General features: G+C 40.9%; 1 long non-coding RNA gene across 5 annotated transcripts in view; it reads left to right on the top strand.

The window, feature by feature from the left end:
* The first annotated feature begins 961 nt into the window (after window positions 1–961).
* LOC109502683 overlaps window positions 962–17306 on the top strand; it is a 200189-nt gene continuing 183844 nt past the window's right edge. For 2 of the 5 annotated variants that reach the window (XR_006583194.1, XR_006583193.1), the window contains exon 1: window positions 965–2268. This is a non-coding gene — a long non-coding RNA (uncharacterized LOC109502683). Of the gene's footprint in view, window positions 2269–10828; window positions 11086–17306 lie in introns of all 5 variants that reach the window. The other 3 variants (XR_002744798.2, XR_006583195.1, XR_002744797.2) reach the window with 3 other exon arrangements.

Genomic DNA, 17306 nt, shown 5'->3' with positions numbered 1-17306 from the left:
TTATGAAATAAGTGTACACTTGTTTCACAAATTTAAAAAAATACCAAACTTGCTTCCATTTGTCTGTGTGTGTGTGTGTGTGTGTGTGTGTGTGTAGGGGTGGGGGGGGGACTTTTTATATTTAAATTACAAATATCCCCAGAGAAGGTAAAAATCTGAGAAAAGTAGCTTGTGAAGGTAAGAATAGGAGAAGCACCTTAGGGTGTTGAGAAAGATGGCCTGGAGGGGGAGAAACTGACTGGAGGGGGAGAATAAGGAGGTTGTAAAACCCGGAAGGTTAAGCTAAAGATAAGCTTCATCTACCTCCTGGTTCATGCAAGACCTGTCTTAACAAATTTCTGAACCGAGATACATAATTTTCTTACACTGATGACACGTTGCTTGAGGGCTGATGCTATCCAAGATTATCTACTAAAGGGCAGAAGAAACAGAACCAGATCTGGAAAGAGTCTGGCCAGGGCTCAGCTGTGAGAGTGAAGGGAAGGAGCCCAGGGCTTACAGTGAGGTAGTTGGGGCATTCTCTGAGCGCAGAGATCTTTCAACTTCTCTTAAATTCATTTAAAAATAGATACACAATGCTTTGCTGACCATTCCAGTGTCCTTAAAGAATAAATCTGTGGCCATTGTCCCTATTGTCATCGTGAAGACACATTTGCTCTCAATTGATCCATGAAGAGGGCTATTCTGGGCACTTTAAAAAGCAGGTTAATAAAGTAGAAATGGTTTCTTTTTCTCTAAGAGCTTGCAGATTGTGAGAGAGAATAGTTTAAAAGCTTACTTTGTGTAAAAACAGAAATTATAGAACGTAGCTTCTCACAGTGAAGTGCTGAACGACCATGTGATGATCCAATTGGTTAAAAACACCCCTTAATTGAGTTTAGGTCACTAACTTTGGCGTTGCCCCCCACGGTAGCCCAAATTTCAAGAATATTCAATATTAAATGCATCCAGATTAATTTAATAATCCATTTAAAATAACAATGATGGAGAATTGTCATAAAATTTTCAATCCAGGTTAAATTTTTTCTCCAAAAGAGCATTATGTTTATAAGATTAAAAACAAATAATTCAAGCTCTAAAAGTTACTTTTCCCTACAAAAAAACTATTGTGAAATTCTATTTTTTTTTCAAAGCAGAGACTAACAAAAGCAGGGGGAAGGTAGGAAAGGAACAGAAAAGTGGATTTAAGAGATAATGTATTGCATTTAAAGAATTTGAATGCCATTACTTTTCATCACTTAACTTTTCAAAGAACACTTTCAGCTTCCTTATTTGCATGTTTCATTGTTTTCCAGCCTTTAAGCACTGTATGTTTAAAATGCAAATGGAATGATATAAGAATAATGAGAAGTAATACTTGGAAATGTTCTGTGAAAATGTTGAAAGAGGGCCTGGTTTCCATCTGATTGAAAGGAGGTGAGGCTTGAGAGAGCAATCAGACTGGATATATTTTACCTTAAGGTCTAACTAGTAGCCCATTGCTAGCCCTCTTTCTCTTGTGTACTGTTGAAAATTAGTTAACATTTCCTTTTTCATGACTCTCTTATTATTTATCTATTTCTCTTATTCTTCACATTAGGTACCTATCAATCAGTTAACCTCAATTCAATGAACATTTATTGAGCACTTATTAACTAGTCATTGTCATCTCTGGAATGTAGAATCAATAGTTCTCTATTAAGAGAAGCAGGGTTTGGATAAGGGACAAACATGGGGAAACATTTGTCAGCCTCCTGCTCCACCCCTTTTGGTATCTGACTCTCCACTGGATGGGCTAAAAAATCAGACGTCTTGGGTTGGAGTCCTGCATTGCCATTTCTCAAACATGCTACTTACCTTCTCTGAGCCTCCATCTCCTCACCTGTAAAAGGGAATGATAACATCTTTGGTGGCTGTGATGACTGAAACAATACAAATAAGATGCTTATAGCAATAGCGCAGATGATCTCTTTCCTTTGGTTTGTGATGCAACAAAGAAAGTGTGGGGTGACCAGACATCATAGTTTGCCTGAGACTGATGAATTTCCTGGGACATGGTTCTGTCAGTTTTAAAATGGAATGGTGCCAGACAAATCTGGATGAAGTTGTCAGCCTAGAGACAGAAGGATGTGTATTCAGTTAGTCTTAATCCCAACTTGAATAAATCAAATTACATGCTGGAAGAACAAAGTTATACTGGGGCATAGAGCAGAGCATAGCAAATTCCGTCACAAAGAAGAAGGAAAGAGCATGTCATACAGAGGGAGCTGAAGAAGCAAAGGCATGGAGGTAAGAGACTACATGGCCTGCTTGCAGAGGCCTTAAGCAATCTCGTGCGGGGAAGCATAAGGGCGTATGAGTTAGTGAGTTAAAGGTTAGTGAGTTAAAGGTTCAAAAGAGTACGGTATGGTCAGACTATCTGAGGCCTTGAGTGTTATGCTGAGGACCATGGAGTTGTTCAGAGGTAATGGGGAGATGGCCATCAAGGGGGATGGGACAGAGGTATGACATATACTTCTCAAGCCTCAGTTTAATTCTGCAAGAGAAAGCACTCATGTGACTTCTTCAAATAGATTAAAATGAGCATTTTGTCTATAGCTCTCATTGTATTATCAAGTAATCACAAATTTTCTGTTATACCAAGTATTTAAGGTGGCTCTCCTTATACGATGGCATGTAGAAGGTACAAAGTCATTTTTGCTTCCTTCCACATTCAAACTTAGGGCCATTTGACTCTCCTCTTCCCATTATCCTCCTCATCTAATCGGGTGGCACAATATGTTGGTTTTTGTCTTCACAGCTGAATTTTCTTCCTCTCCATGCCCTCGCTTAGGCTCTAGATATGTTCCCCTAGATTCAACAAACCATCACATGTGGCCCATACTCCCAGCCTCTCTCTAGATATAAACATTCATGAATATTGTGCCCAATTAATCTTGTTAAACAATATTTTTGTCATGTCACTTTCCTATTCAAGAACCTATCATGATTTCCTACTAACACTTGGATCTAGGCCACTTTTGTCAGCCTGCCTTTAATATTTCTTCATCAATGGGCCGTTTCCCTACAACTACTCAGGTTCTCAGAAACCATTTGTGCTATTCACATCTACTTGCTTTTCGCCTTTTTGTTTTGTCTTGTTTGTTTTTGTTTTTAAATTTTCAGTTGTGGTAAAATACACATAACACAAAATTTGCCATCATAAGCATTTTTAGGTGTACAATTCAGGAGTGTTAAATATATTCACATTGTTGCACAACCACAAATCTCTAGAAACTTTTCGTCTCTTTTTGCCTTTAACACCAGGCCTTATTCACAAATCCAGCCCCTCCATCTGTTTCAAACCACTTGCCACGCATGGAATTGAGCTTCTTTCCTTTCTCTCTTACTGTTTAAATCCACAGCCAAACTCCAAGAAGAGAAATCCTATGTAAAGTCTATAAAAGAAGAGGTGCTCAATAAATGGATCAAGTTCAAGTACTATTGTTATACTTAGTATTGTTATACTTTGTATTGTTATACTTTGTGTTAGTCATAACTTGTATGTGGAGAACAAACACATCATTAACAGGTCTCAGGCACATTGGTTATCTCAACTGGTCCTCACCACACCCCTGTATGATAGATGCAGTAGATGTTCTTATGTGCAGTTTTCAGATGAGGAACCCGAGAATGATTAAGGTACTTGTCCAAGGTGATGCAATTAGTAAGTGACAGAGTTGGTAGTAGAATCTAAGTATTCTGACTCCTAAAACAGAACTATTTCCACATTGTTTAGCTGCATTTCTTTGAAGCATATCTTGTCTCTCCAACAAGAGTGAAAGCTCCTTGAGAGAGGGAACTATAAGAATTATCTTCAGCAGTCCTAGCGTATGGCTGAGTCTTGGGCACAAAGGTTCTGTTTCCTGGGTACTTAGGAGCTTATTGATAATTCACCGCACTGTTGTCTATGGTTTCTAAGATATTTTATACGTTTTATGTATAATCCATGTATATCCTTACATAACTCGGCAGAAGAGACTTTCAGTTCTCACTGAATTCTTTTGTGTACATGGGAAAACTGTATCTTCCTTGCCTCCCCCTCGCATTGGGAGAGGTCATACGACAAATTCTGGCCAACAGGTTGTCAGTGGTGATGCCACAAATCTCTCCAGTCTCTTTTCTCCTGCCACCCCATCATGGAGGGAGACTTGTGTAGAGATGGTAGAGTCCAGGATCTAACTAAGCATCAGAGATGTTGCCTGGAGACTTGGAGAACATCTCCCCTGGAGAGTGGCCCAGGTCTGCCACAGACCTTGTGACATAACCAACTTGTATCAGGTTAAAACACAAAGAGTTTAGTTTAGTTTTTTCTTTTAACCTCAGCACAATCAAATGGCAAGCACATTAGCATCTCAAACTCTCATCGTTGCCCTGGAAAAATCATAAGGAATTGTTCTTAATTTGTGGTTAGGAAAAAACGAGGGTACAGAAAGGTTAAAGGAATGACTTTGAGCCACTCCTCAGATCAGTCTCTTAATCCAAGTTGGTGACCTTTCCCCACATATGTAAGGACTACTATAGGAAATGTAAATCAGGTGCAGAAAAATGCAGACTGACACTCCAACCCTCTCTGCTTGTGCATAACATCCTGCAGCCACAGTTCTCCACCCGACTTCACAGCCATCTTCCCTTTTCTTCCCTGAGGAGCCAGTTCCCTCCTTAACTGACAGCTGAAGGCTTTACCAGGGCAGACTATGTTGAAAAGGGCATTATTTATCACTGTGCTGCCAGAGTAACACCAGCCTGCACAAAGGTGTGGTTGAAGGACTGGAATGTGTACAAAAGATAGTTCCGTTGGTCTTGCATGGACTTCTCAGTCCTCATCTCCCAACCTTGCCCCGTGTGAGGAAAAGATGGGGATCAAGCTTGCTGCCTTTATAAAGAGGAGCATATCTCTAAGAAAGAAGGAGAGAGAGAGAGAGAGATTGCACAATCCCATAGTTTCAGTTCAGTGATGGTCATTACAGCTTTTCCATTGCTTCCATTTGAATCCTTTCCTAGTCAAACTCATTCTTATTAATAACTCCAAATAAAATCCAATTACCAGAGTTTAGGGTCTTCTTTTCATCTTCCCAACTTTGGTTGAAATTTAGACTTTTGGCTTATTTCCCATTAGACCTTATTTCCCTAAAGTTTTACACATACACATGCACACACGCACACGCACATGCACATGCACACATCTCTTACATAATATATAAAACTTTATGCACACAAAGTTTATATTATTTTTTCAAATTTTCTTTCTTTTTTTTTTTTTTTTTTTGAGTTGAGTCCAGTTTTTGGAGGAGCTAGAGGGTGATGATTGAGACATTAAGCCTTGGATACAGACTAATTTTTCTATATAAATTTGCATGGCCTACCGGGAAGTTATGAATGTTTCTTTGCAGCATTATAAAGTTGAACAGATTATTCAATTCATATTTTAGCTTCACAATTTACAACTATTAGGAAAAAGCTGAGAGGGAGGCTGAAAAGATGTTCCTTGGGGGAATTTTCATTGCTGAAATAAAAGATACCAATAGACTCACAAAAAGTTCCATAAAACAAATGGGAAAAAATGTTACACTGAAGATACAGATAATTTGGGAAGCTGCAGCCATCTGGTTATGGTCAAAATAGCTGCTTCTGATGTCCTTAGATGGTACAAATTACTGGCAGACCTCAAAAACCAAAACAGGAATCCATTTTGAGATCAGATTCCTTTTGCCTTCAAGACATGTTTATAAAGAAGTCAAGATCAGAGGAAACAGAGGAAGAACTGAAGTGTGGAGAGAACATATCACCAAATGGTTACTTAATTTGGCCAGTGATTAACATGGACTGCATTTGGATGAGAAGGCAGATGGATATCCAGCCCCAAGTTTTGGCTTTTTCATTTTACTAGAGCCATCAGTGCCCCCAGCCTCCCACCCCGGAGCTATTTGGTGATCTCTTAAGAGCTGTGTTACCAGTGGCAATCAAGAGGCTTCTTCAAGGAGGGTAGCGGACATGAACCATAGAAGACATCAATTGGTGACTAGTGGACAGTTGCTTTTAAGCACATAGGACTCACTCTTTGGAGGCTCCACCAAAAATGTCGGGGGAGTACTTTGCAGGGTTTGGGCAAGGAGGCTGAGAACTTCGTTTGTAGGAAATACTAATGTGATTTGAGCATTTAAAGTAGATGTACTCTTGGGGTGCCTGGATGGCTCAGTTCGTTGAGAATCTGACTCTTGATTTCGGCCCAGGCTGTGATCCCAGGGTCGTGATATTGAGCCTTGCATCTGGCTCTGTGCTGAGCACGGAGCCTGCTTAAGATTCTTTCTCTCTCTCTCTCTCTCCCTGTGCCTGAGTCCCTGCTTGTGACTGCTCTCTCTTTCTAAATAAAAAATTAAGAAAAATTAAAGTAAACATATTCTAAAAAATAAAAAGTAAATGTACTCTAAAAAAATAAAAAGTAAGGGAATTTAGAATTCACACTTCAACAAAACCTTACTCTTCTGGTCTCAGTATTGAACTGCTTCAAGCAGCCTATGAGGGGCTTGTTCACTGACTCTTTCTCCCTTCAGTCACTGCACAGCTAACTGTGGGACACCGTCAGCTGCTCCTTCCAACCCCATGATCCCTGGTTGTTGAGCATGGCACTTGCTTCCCCTTGTTTTTAAGCTAAGATCATCTTTCCTTCCCCTTATATCTTCTCTTCTATCTTCCTCCTAATCTCCCTCCCTAATTTCTAGGACTGGCCTCTGTTCAGGTCCCTGTTCTGATTTTCTGTTCTAGGAATCTGTGAGGTCAGAAACTAAGAAATCAAGTAGCTTCCTCAAAAGACTTGTTTTTCAGTAATGGGGAGGGAGGAATGAGGAAGAGGGGGGATATTCTAGTACGTAAAAAAAGTAATTTGCATACTTTAACAGATAATTTAAGCATGCTATTTATGCAGATTTTAAAAATTATTTGAAAAAAAATTTTTTAAACCATTTAAAATATACTTCAGAGTAATTGCATGGAATGTTGAAGAAACAGCATCTACCTTACATTGGTTATATGCACATTGTTTTCGACTTGGTCCTTGCATTGTTCAAAACACCGAATATCTTTTTATGTCTTCAGTTGAGATGGGTATTGATGCACAATTTCTGTAAATAAAAAAATCTTACTCAAACAATTACTATATAGCATCACAGAAATTCACTTGTGAGGGTCCTGGGGGCCACTTCAAAGACATAGGTGTTCATTTTCCAGATAGGCTGAAAGGGAGGCATCATTAGAAACTCTTGGCCTGTGAATTAAGGAGGGTACTTTGCATGTGTCAAGGTTCCCTGAAAGAAAACCAACAGTTGTTTCAAAATGAGTCTTAAGTGAAAACTCTCAAGGGCGGGTGTTCTGATTTGTAGATGTTGATTTGCAGTCAAGCTAATCTATGTAGATGGGCTTCTAGGTAAATAAGGGAACTTATCTATAGGTGGTTAATGCTTCTGCTGAGTAATACCCAGGAGGTCAGTCAAAACTGAAATGATTTTAACACATTTGGAGCTTATTTTTGCCTGAAAAATGTGTCCGTATTAGGTAGGATAGACTGACTGCCGTAAGAACAGACACCAAAACATGTAATGACTAAGACATGGAAGTACATTTCTTATTCATATGATGACACTGGGTAAGTGAGCAGGTCAGAAGGGTGCCCCTCTTTCATGAAGCCATGTAGGGGCCTGGGCCAATGGAGGCTGTGCCATCTTTGACATGTGGCTTCCAAGTGCACAGCTGGTAGGGAAAAGGGCATAGAGGAGCATGCATGGAAGGTTCTCGGGGGCCAGGCTGGGAGATGGGCACGCATCACCTCTGCCCACATTTCACTGACTACATGGCCATATCTAACTGCAGAGGAGGGTGAGAAATACAGTATGTTGGAGCACCCAGGAAGAAATAGAGAACATGGGTGTTAGTGAGGAGCTGGTCGTCTCTGCCAGTGTCTGTGTATCAATCAGTGGCTGTTGGGACCTGTAGGAATAGATGTATTTCATTCAAGAGATGGATTTTGTCAAAAAGATTTAAAACGGAGCTCTCTTTCCAAAGCATTCAGATAACTGTGACTTCATCCAAGGGAAATGTTTATTTAACATACAAAGTTACAGAACTTCATACTCCATGCAGCCCCAGCTCTGTGTGTTGTGTCCCCAGATCAAACAGGAACAGCATTCTGCCTTCATTCCCCAAGGCAGTCTTTTAATATCCTAAGGCTCATACTCAGTTTTTTAACAGAGTGTTTAACAAAGCTTTACTTAATACATTATCACTGAAAATGTTTGAGTATGTATTTGTGTGTGTACGTGTGTGCGTGTGTGTACTTTCTGTCATTGAGATGAGGGTCTCTACCCAGGGAATGACATAACTGTGAACCTAACTCACGTGTACTGCAGCTACACCCTCTAAGATCCATTCATTATCAAGATGAACATAATACCCTCCTTTGGACTTTTCTGGCATTTGAAAATGAATAAACACACCCTGGTTGGATAGGCAATGGGAGTAAGAGACCTTAAAATAACTTAATGACCTTGTTCATTACTGGCCTTAAATTGTATTTGATCTAAGGGCGGGCCCTTGCTGCTGTCTGACTCGCAGAGCCAGTTAAGTTCCAAATAGAATGACTTTGCTCGCCTAAAATCAGAGGTGAAGTCTTTGCCTAGGCTGATTAGGTGGGTAAAAGGGCAAAGCAAACAAAACTGCTTTGGAGCCAACTTGATTGTGCAGGCTTATGAAGAACAGTGAATACTGTGATAACTGAAACATGCAGATAATCCCTAAATCTCACTGTACCCATTGGTTTTAATGACTTCCTCCTTGGGTTTGGTACCAGGTGCGTGAAATCAATCACTTGGTGTTTCCTCTTTCCCCTGCCCTCGGCCCCTATGGGCTTGTTCCTCTAACAGAGGGTCTAACAAATGGGTGCTGTGAAGACAATGGTAAGGCTGGGTAATCCATAAACTGTGTAAGAGGCCCCAGGCAACTGAGGATTGACAGCAAATGATCTTTTCTTATCACTGGGCTCATGGCACAAGCCAGGATAAAGAAATGGGGTGTGGGCTCTGAACCCAGACAGACGTTGGTGCAAATCTCACCGTCACCGCATGTCAGCAATGTGATTTCAAGCAATGATTTAATTTCTCCGAGTCCTAGCTCCCCCATCTGCAAAAGGAGACTGAAGTCGTCCCTTTCTCATAGAGCTGTGGTAAGGAGTAAATGAGATCCTGTGTATTTATTACATTCCTAGTCTGGTGCCTGGCATGCAGCAAGCACTTAATCAGTGTTAGTTACAATTACTATCCAGGAAAAATTTGGACACCCCTTTCTTCCCTTCACGTGCCACACCCGTCTCTATTCCTGATAAGAAGCAAAGGGGCACATATTGTTGAAATTCCTCAACCTGGTGCTGTTTTAGTGGTTAACGCACTAGCCCTCAATGCCCTTTCTGACCTTAGGGATGAAATAGCTTGGTGGTTCAGAGCAGCTCTTCTTCTCAGCTCTATTTTGTTCTTGATATAGCTGTTCTATTCACACACCTTGCAATCTGTGAAGTTAAAATTAACCTATTTGCCAACCTGCGTCTCAGTGAGAAACTGAAAAATTACACCTTCTCTACGCACTAGACAGTGTTTTCTAGTGCATCTTTGATGAAGAATATGTTAAAGGAAGAGATGGCTTAAAGGGAAAAGACTGAGTTCTATCTGCGCTTAGTTTATTCCCTTGGAAGAGTACTCTGCAAATGTCAAAAGCTGGATTGAGAGAACAGGATGTGACATGGAAGTCGCTCAGTTGTGTCTCCACACACGTTTTTGAAATGGGGAATCAAAGTGTGCCAGTGTAACTGTCAGATTTGGGCATATGGAACAATCTAAGGAATCTGACTCTTTCCAGTAACAAGTTTAGCAACTTCCTTTTAAGAGAGAGAAAGAAAAACACTCACTGCACTCACAATCAATGGTTATCTTTAGTCAACAGTTCCAAGGAGTCAGTCCACTTTTCCATTTCGTGTCTGAGCTGACATTTCCCTGACTCCAGGAAGGAGGAGCACAGCTGACCTGGAGGTGCTGCTCTTTGATCTTAGGTGCCCTGGATTAACCTGCTAGTCTTCTGCCTCCCTATTACTTCAGAGCCATGGCAGCTGGCAAAGGATGGATCTGTTTGCCTTGACCTCGTCCCAGAGGGCATCTGGGTGTTATCATCTGTCTCCGACATAGCCTGGACCACCGCACCAGGCTGCACAGATGTACACTCTTATTTCCTCTCTCCTTCGGTGAGCCATTGTGAGATATTCCTCGGTCCTTTCACAGCGTATTTCCCCTTCCTCCCCCACCTCTCCCTAATGATTCTTAGGGACTCTGAAGTTTCAGGTTTTAGAGACTAAAATCAGTGGAGATGGGGCACAAACTTTGAGGGAGTTGTCTTCAAGGCCTAGGCCTAAGAATTCCTAAGCCATCCAAAAAGCTACTTGAGATTAGATCCTTAGAGATGTTGGTAAGAGGAGAATAAGAGTGAGAAATACGTGCTTCTCGCCTGGCACAGTGAACCCAAAATCATGGTGAGCAGGTGTCTGTATAGTGGGGACTGAGGTATTAGTCATAACTCTCTGCCCTGAAATGTTCTATTCATTTCTGTAATTTTACTACTGGAGACTTATTCTTTGGATTTGGAGATATTTTAGTTTCCAAAAGGTCTTTGTCTATATCCTTTGGGGAAATAAAATTTTAAAGTGCTTTCACATAAATTAATCTAATCCTTAAAACAACCATTTGAGTTATGTACTATTATCATTCCCATTTTGCAGATGAGAAACCTGAGGCACAGAGTCACTAGCCACTTTCCCAAGATCCCACAGTTGGGCAGCGATGGAGCAAGAATTTGAACCCAGGCAGTGTACCTCCAAAGCCCCGGCTCTTAGCCCCATCCCCTATGTTCTACACTAACAGCTTTAATTCCTATTTTGCTAACCCTAGCATCTAACTACTATTGCAGAAACTCCAGTCTCCAGCAAAGTACCCACTGATCCCACCCTCAATTATTTCTGGGAATTCCCAGAGATTGGTAAGTGTGGACAAGTAGATATTGGTATAATGTATAGTATCTATCAAATCCCTTTCTCCTGTTTGGGTGTCCTTTGGATATTATCTTGCTTCTGCCTCTCTATTACAACAGTTTAACCTAAGGAGGCTATGTTCTTTATAGCCCCCAGTGAGCTAAAACCATGTGGTGTTCCGTATAGAAGGAACTTTTTGCCAGTGTGAGACACTGGGGCTTTGAGCAGCACTGTGTTGTGCCAGCTGTAGAGGACATCTGGCATGTGGGAGTGTCTGCCTGGATCCCTTTACTACAAAATGCCCCCCTTCCTTCCATCCTTATAGTTAATATAGGAATAAACACCCGAGTATCCCTTCACGTCTCTGTTCCCAGGCCCTACCTGACAAATCCACCACGGAAAGTGGACCAATCCCAGCAGCCCTCCCTCTGGACCCAGATGATGGTCCAAAGCTGATTCAGACAGGGCTAATGAGTCTTTTCCTTGGGTGGACTGGTGTCCAGAGAGAGCTTGAGGGCAGTCTCTTTCTAGGAGTTAAATCTGTAAGATGTAAAACTTAGCAATGCTCAGAGGTCATGTATCCTCTCATCTGAAGGAAATCATTCTGCAAGGGGAGAGGATATAGTAGATAGGCAGAGAGGTAAGAGTGAGGAACAGAGGAAAATCCAGTGTGCACCTGATTCCCCAATTCTGGTAATTTCAGAGATTCGGCAGTATCTCTGCTCTTCCCATGTCTGACTGTTCTTTCTTGGATACCATGAGCCAGTGAAGTCCCATATTTACTCAAGTTGATTTGAACTGTGTTTTTGTCACTTGCAACTAAAACAAATCTGAAAGTCCAGCAGGTGACAGTTTCTGGCTTGTGTCTTGATATTTCCTTGTAATTCTCCCTTGGGCTTTGACTGGAGGAGTGGGTCAATTGAGAATTTTTCACTAAAACACTTTCCTAAATTCCATTCTACTCTCCCCACCATATTATAATTAGTTCCTGAGACCTAAGGCTGATGATTTTAAAGCTTTCACTTATATATGCAAATACAACTGGGAAAAGAAACACCTTAAACCAATATCAGCTAAAAGCCATTATCTGTAGAGACTAGCTGACAGTCAGCTAAGAATAAGACTTCTGGGAAATGAGAACTAGTTGGAGAGAAGCAGAAATTTGATGTGTAAGTCAGGGGAATGGAAGATAGAATTTGTCAAGGACAAGTCTTATTTTCTGGATGTCCTCCTTACTTTAGCAGGATAAATCCAGACATTTGTATGTTTGTTGTACTTCTTTTCCTACTGAGAATGTGATTAAGTCAAGACAAAATATGTATTCTGTGCTGTATTTGAGTAGAGCCCAGGGGATTGCTGTTTATTTTATTGTACATACTTTAAGTTTGGGCCTTTTAAAACTTAAGATTTAGACATTCCAAATGGGATGCAAATTGGTAATATGTTCTTTTTGAACCAAAGCCTCTGGAACTTTAAAAAAATCAGAATACTGCAAATCTACCTTCCTCATCATGATTTAACATTCACTGAACTGGGGAAATGGCTGGGGTTAGGAATCCTGTAAATAAGTACCTTTGATTTTCTCCTGGGTTGTTAATCAGCCTGTGTAAAGCCAAATCTTTGTTGCCTTCTTTTCAAGAGAAATGGAAAAATAGAAGAGAACTTAGCTATCCCGAGTTTTGCTTGCTTGATGCTTCCTCAAAGGCTCCCCTAGCTTCTTGTGTTGTTTCAGGAACGTTTATTACTAGGAAATTTATACACCTGTGCTTTCTGATCTGCTCATTTTATCCAACTGTGGAATTTTAGATCTCAAAGGGACTTCAGGGACTGAATTATCCAAATCTTTTGATCATAGACTTTAGAAGATTAAGCTAGTTTGATCAGGCTATTTAGAGGTCTTTAACTCCTAGGACAGTGATATTTCCAGGTAAAACATAGGATTTTTCCAAATTAGATCTGGTGATCATATATCAAAGCAAAATTTATGTTCAGTCTCCATTTGTTTCCTTTTGCTTACCTTTCAAGGAAGAGCTGACGGAACTCATTTTTGCTAATTTTTGATTCCCTTCTAGGTTCAAGGAGCTTGACCTAGGCTAGCAGGACCGTGGGAGGTGGGGGCATTGGGTAGGTGGGATTGCCTCTCTAGTCACCTGAAGTAGAGTCAAGGGAGCTCCAAAAGCCTATCCAGATAAGGATCTGAAGTTCAGTCCAAACTGAAATTTCCATTTCTAGGAACTGAGTGGAGATGGAGCTCAATGGCTGAAGAATGCAGGATAGAAAATCAGTGAGAAGCAGGAAGTCGGGAAGGGAGTTCTGCAAGGCAGAGGTAGATGAAGTGCCTGAAGCCTTAGAACTGGGGAACTTCCTTCCCACCTCCCCGTGCCTGCACCCTTCTTTGAGGATGTGGGGGAACTGATCTGTACCCACAAGATCTTCAGTGATTACATAAAACAGAAACTTTATGAGAAAACCATTGTTAGAAAACAACCTTTATCAGAAAACCTTTATCAGAAAAACTGTGATTCTAGATGGTATTTTTGGCTGAATATTTGTCAGTCTTGTTTATTTCCTAGTTGAAAAGCCCAGTGCAGGATGACATGGTTGCTTGAGAAACCTTCTTAAGTCCATGGGTCTGTTATGAGCCTAAGAGATATTGCTGATATGCAATCAAAGAACTAGAAAGTGTGAGAAACAATATTTTATGTATTTTAAGTAATATGTATTTTTGTGGCAAATTCTTGATGTACTTCCATGCAAATAATTTATGATTAAAATTCTCCCACCTTTCACTTTGACAGATTGGTGTTGAAATTAGAACAATGAGTCCCTTGAGAAAAACACTGGAAAAGAATTGTAGAAATATGGATTTTCATGCTGGCGTAAGACTCACTTCTCTGTTCCCTGCCTGAATAGGGAAGGGTGTGGAATGAGGAAATCTGAGGGAGAACTCTAGTTAGAGAACTTGTTTATTTTTCTTGTTTTCATCTTCCATTTCTGACGACTCCTCCTTCTCCTCCTCCTCCTCCTTCATTTGACCTGGATTCAGATTTAAAAATTTCAGAAGCCATGAATCATATGTGTATTTCTTGGAATAATGTAATACACAAATAAATGAAAGTATTTTAAACTTTCATGACACAGGATGAAAGTGCACAATGAGGCATAATGTGTTGTTTGTGTATAACTGGTTAGAATGCAGGTATGGTCAGAACCTGAGTAAAGCAAGCAGGCTGATCCTGTGTGCTCGCTACGTTCCTCTTTGCTACTGGTACAGCGCGAAGCATGTGCCTGCCCTGCCAGCGCCTGTCATTTCATTACTGACATTTTCAGTTCTCCTTTCCAAGCATACTTTTGAAGTTCTGTGCTTTGCCCGTACTTTACTGAACTGTGGTCACAAAGGGGTAGGAGATTTGGAGGGAGTTTAGGAAAAGGGAGTGAAGGGAGGTACCCCAAAGAATGGTTTGCTGCCAGGACCACCCTGGAGGTCAGGTAGGTGGGTGATACAGAACCAGTGCCGATGATCCTGGTTGGGCCACATCTTTTCACTTCATAGATTTGTGCAGACAAAATCTGGTTAAAATGAGTATCATGGGGATCACTAAGAGAAACATTCGCCTCTTTACCCCATCCATTATCTCCCTGAGGCTCCAACTCCTTTCTTCACAGCAGAGAAGCACTCCTCCCAATTCTGTGTGCCCCTCCATACAACATGGGGAATCTCTGAGACTGCCTCCCTCATGCACTTCCAAATGGTGCAGAGTGAGCAGAAGCTCTAGGAAAACCTTGCGCTGTAGGTACTTTTCTGGCTGCCTTTGACATACTATTCCCCAAACCAATATTTCTCCCCTCCCTCCCTTTTTTTTCTGGATGGGTGGGGATGAGGGGATTCTGTAACAGTATCTTCACTCTAGGATTCGGTTGTTCTGGAGTCTTGTTTTCTGTATTCTGGGATATTTAGCCTGATGTGAATAGGTGTTATATAAAGAGTCTTCAGAGGATGAACATGCATGGTGGATTCTGTGGCTCATTGATGACATCAACAAACCCAGCTCTTTCAATCTCCTGTCCAGTCATTCTCAATGTGTTGGTATTTGGCTCTTGTGCTGGTTATCTCAGGGCCATAAGAAGGCTACCACAACTCCTGACAACATAGCCATGTTCACAGACAGAAAGGAGGAGTGGGGGCTGGGGTAGGTAGAAGAAGTGGCTTAAGGTAATTCCCTCTTTGTCTCTGTTTCAGGCTCTCTCTGTGTGTAGATAGATTGATAGATATATAGATACCTATAGATATATAGATATATTAAATATATCCACAAGATGTTCACTCATATCTTGTTGACCAGAAACATGTCCTATACCACCTATAGTATAAGTATGAGAAAGCCAGTATTAGGCAAAAATGAATGGGATCACTAACAATGGCTTAGCTAATCATGATTCAAATGGTGGAGATTGAGCACATCACTGTTCTGCACAAAATGGTGGTTCTGTTGGTATGGAAGAAGGGGTGGATGGCTGTTGTGGGGCCCAACAACAGTTCTACCACACTAACATAACCATGGTTATGTTTTATCCTCTTCTGCACTGTCATGGGAGTGTGAATCATTCATTCTGAGGGGCTCCCTTCCCAGTCCTAGAGAATGAATCATGATCATGAGTGATTTAAGCCAATCATGGTGGCCCAATTCCCCTTGCCAGTGGTTGGATTAAGCATGGAAGTGTGACACAATTTTGACCAATGAGATGTAACAGGAATTGGACAGGGGTCTTCTGGGAAATATTTGCCTCTCTGACTAAAAGTGACACATGAGGGAAAATAGTATTTGATTTTTCCAGAGGATGTTGGCATATATGGTGTGATGATGGCTGGTACTACTGTAGTCAGGAAGGGAACCACACAACCTTTGCTGAGAAAGGCAAAAGGGAGAGACAAAAGTTCATGGGGCCTGATGACAATTCTCATCCACTGAACTAACTATCCCTGCAGACACTTAATGAAGAACTTATATGAGTAATAATTCTTATTATTTAAGCCACACTGAATCATTTTTTTTCTGTTACTTTCCATCCAAAGAATCTCAAGGCAAGGTATTAATTAGGTGAGTTTCCCAAAATCTATAACTCAAAATATTACTCTCTAACCCAAAGTAATCCATGATCAAATAAATGTGGGAAATTTGAAAACTATACATGTTTGTGGAAGTTAATGATCATATTAGCATATCAAGGGCTCTGAGCAAAATTATCTTAAAGAGAATCTTTGCCTCTACTCATAATTCTATAGCTCCCGGGCACCTGGGTGGCTCAGTTGGTTAAGCATCTGACTTCAGCTCAGGTCATGATCTCACAGTTCATGGGTTTGAATCCGGTCAGGCTCTGTGCTGACAGCTCAGAGCCTGGAGCCTGCTTCAGATTCTGTGTCCCCCCCTCTCTCTACCCCTCCCCCACTTATGCTCTGTCTCTCTTTCTCTCTCTAAAATAAATAAACATTAAAAAAATTAATCCTATAGCTCCCATTTAAGAAAATAATTAAATAAACAGTATATAGGTAAGAGAAATCTCTCTATTCAAGAGATTTTGAATAGAAAATATATTTGATATACTAACCCCTCTCTCCTAGTAAGAAATCCATAAAAACCCCTGCTCTTCTCTACCCCTTGGACTTGAATCTATCCTTGACACTGGGAAATCACTAGCAGGACTCTCGTTCTTTGCAACAATCTTGAGGTGGTCCATTGTTTCCACTAAAAGACCAGCTCTCAGTTATAGCCACACAGGCCAGCTTCCCTGACTCTTACAATCATCATAAGGGCCTTCCTGTTAGTCAACAAACATTGATTATTGATTATCAGCAATAAACCCCAAACTCTGTGAAATCTGAAGAAATACAGGTATAAGATGTGGTCTATGTATTAGTTTCCTAGAGCTGCTATAACAAATAATCAAAACCTGGGTGGCTTAAAACAACAGAAATTTATTCTCTCATAGTTCTGGAGGTTATTGACAGGGCCATGCTCTCTCCAAAGGCTGTAGGAAAGAATCCATTCTTGCCTTTTCTAGCTTCTGATGGTTGTTGGCAATCCTTGGCTTTGTTTGCTTGTGGCAACGAAACTCTGCCTCTACTTTTTCATGTAGTCTCCCCTCTGTGCATCTGTGTTTCTCTCCTTATGAAGACACCAGTCACTGGAATAGGACTCACCTGAGTCCTCTATGATCTCATCTTAACTGA

The sequence above is a fragment of the Felis catus genome, chromosome C1 (genome assembly GCF_018350175.1).
Source record: "Felis catus isolate Fca126 chromosome C1, F.catus_Fca126_mat1.0, whole genome shotgun sequence".
Classification (NCBI taxonomy): Eukaryota; Metazoa; Chordata; class Mammalia; order Carnivora; family Felidae; genus Felis; species Felis catus.
Note: the sequence above shows the minus strand (reverse complement) of the source record. Positions and strands in the feature narration are given on the sequence as shown.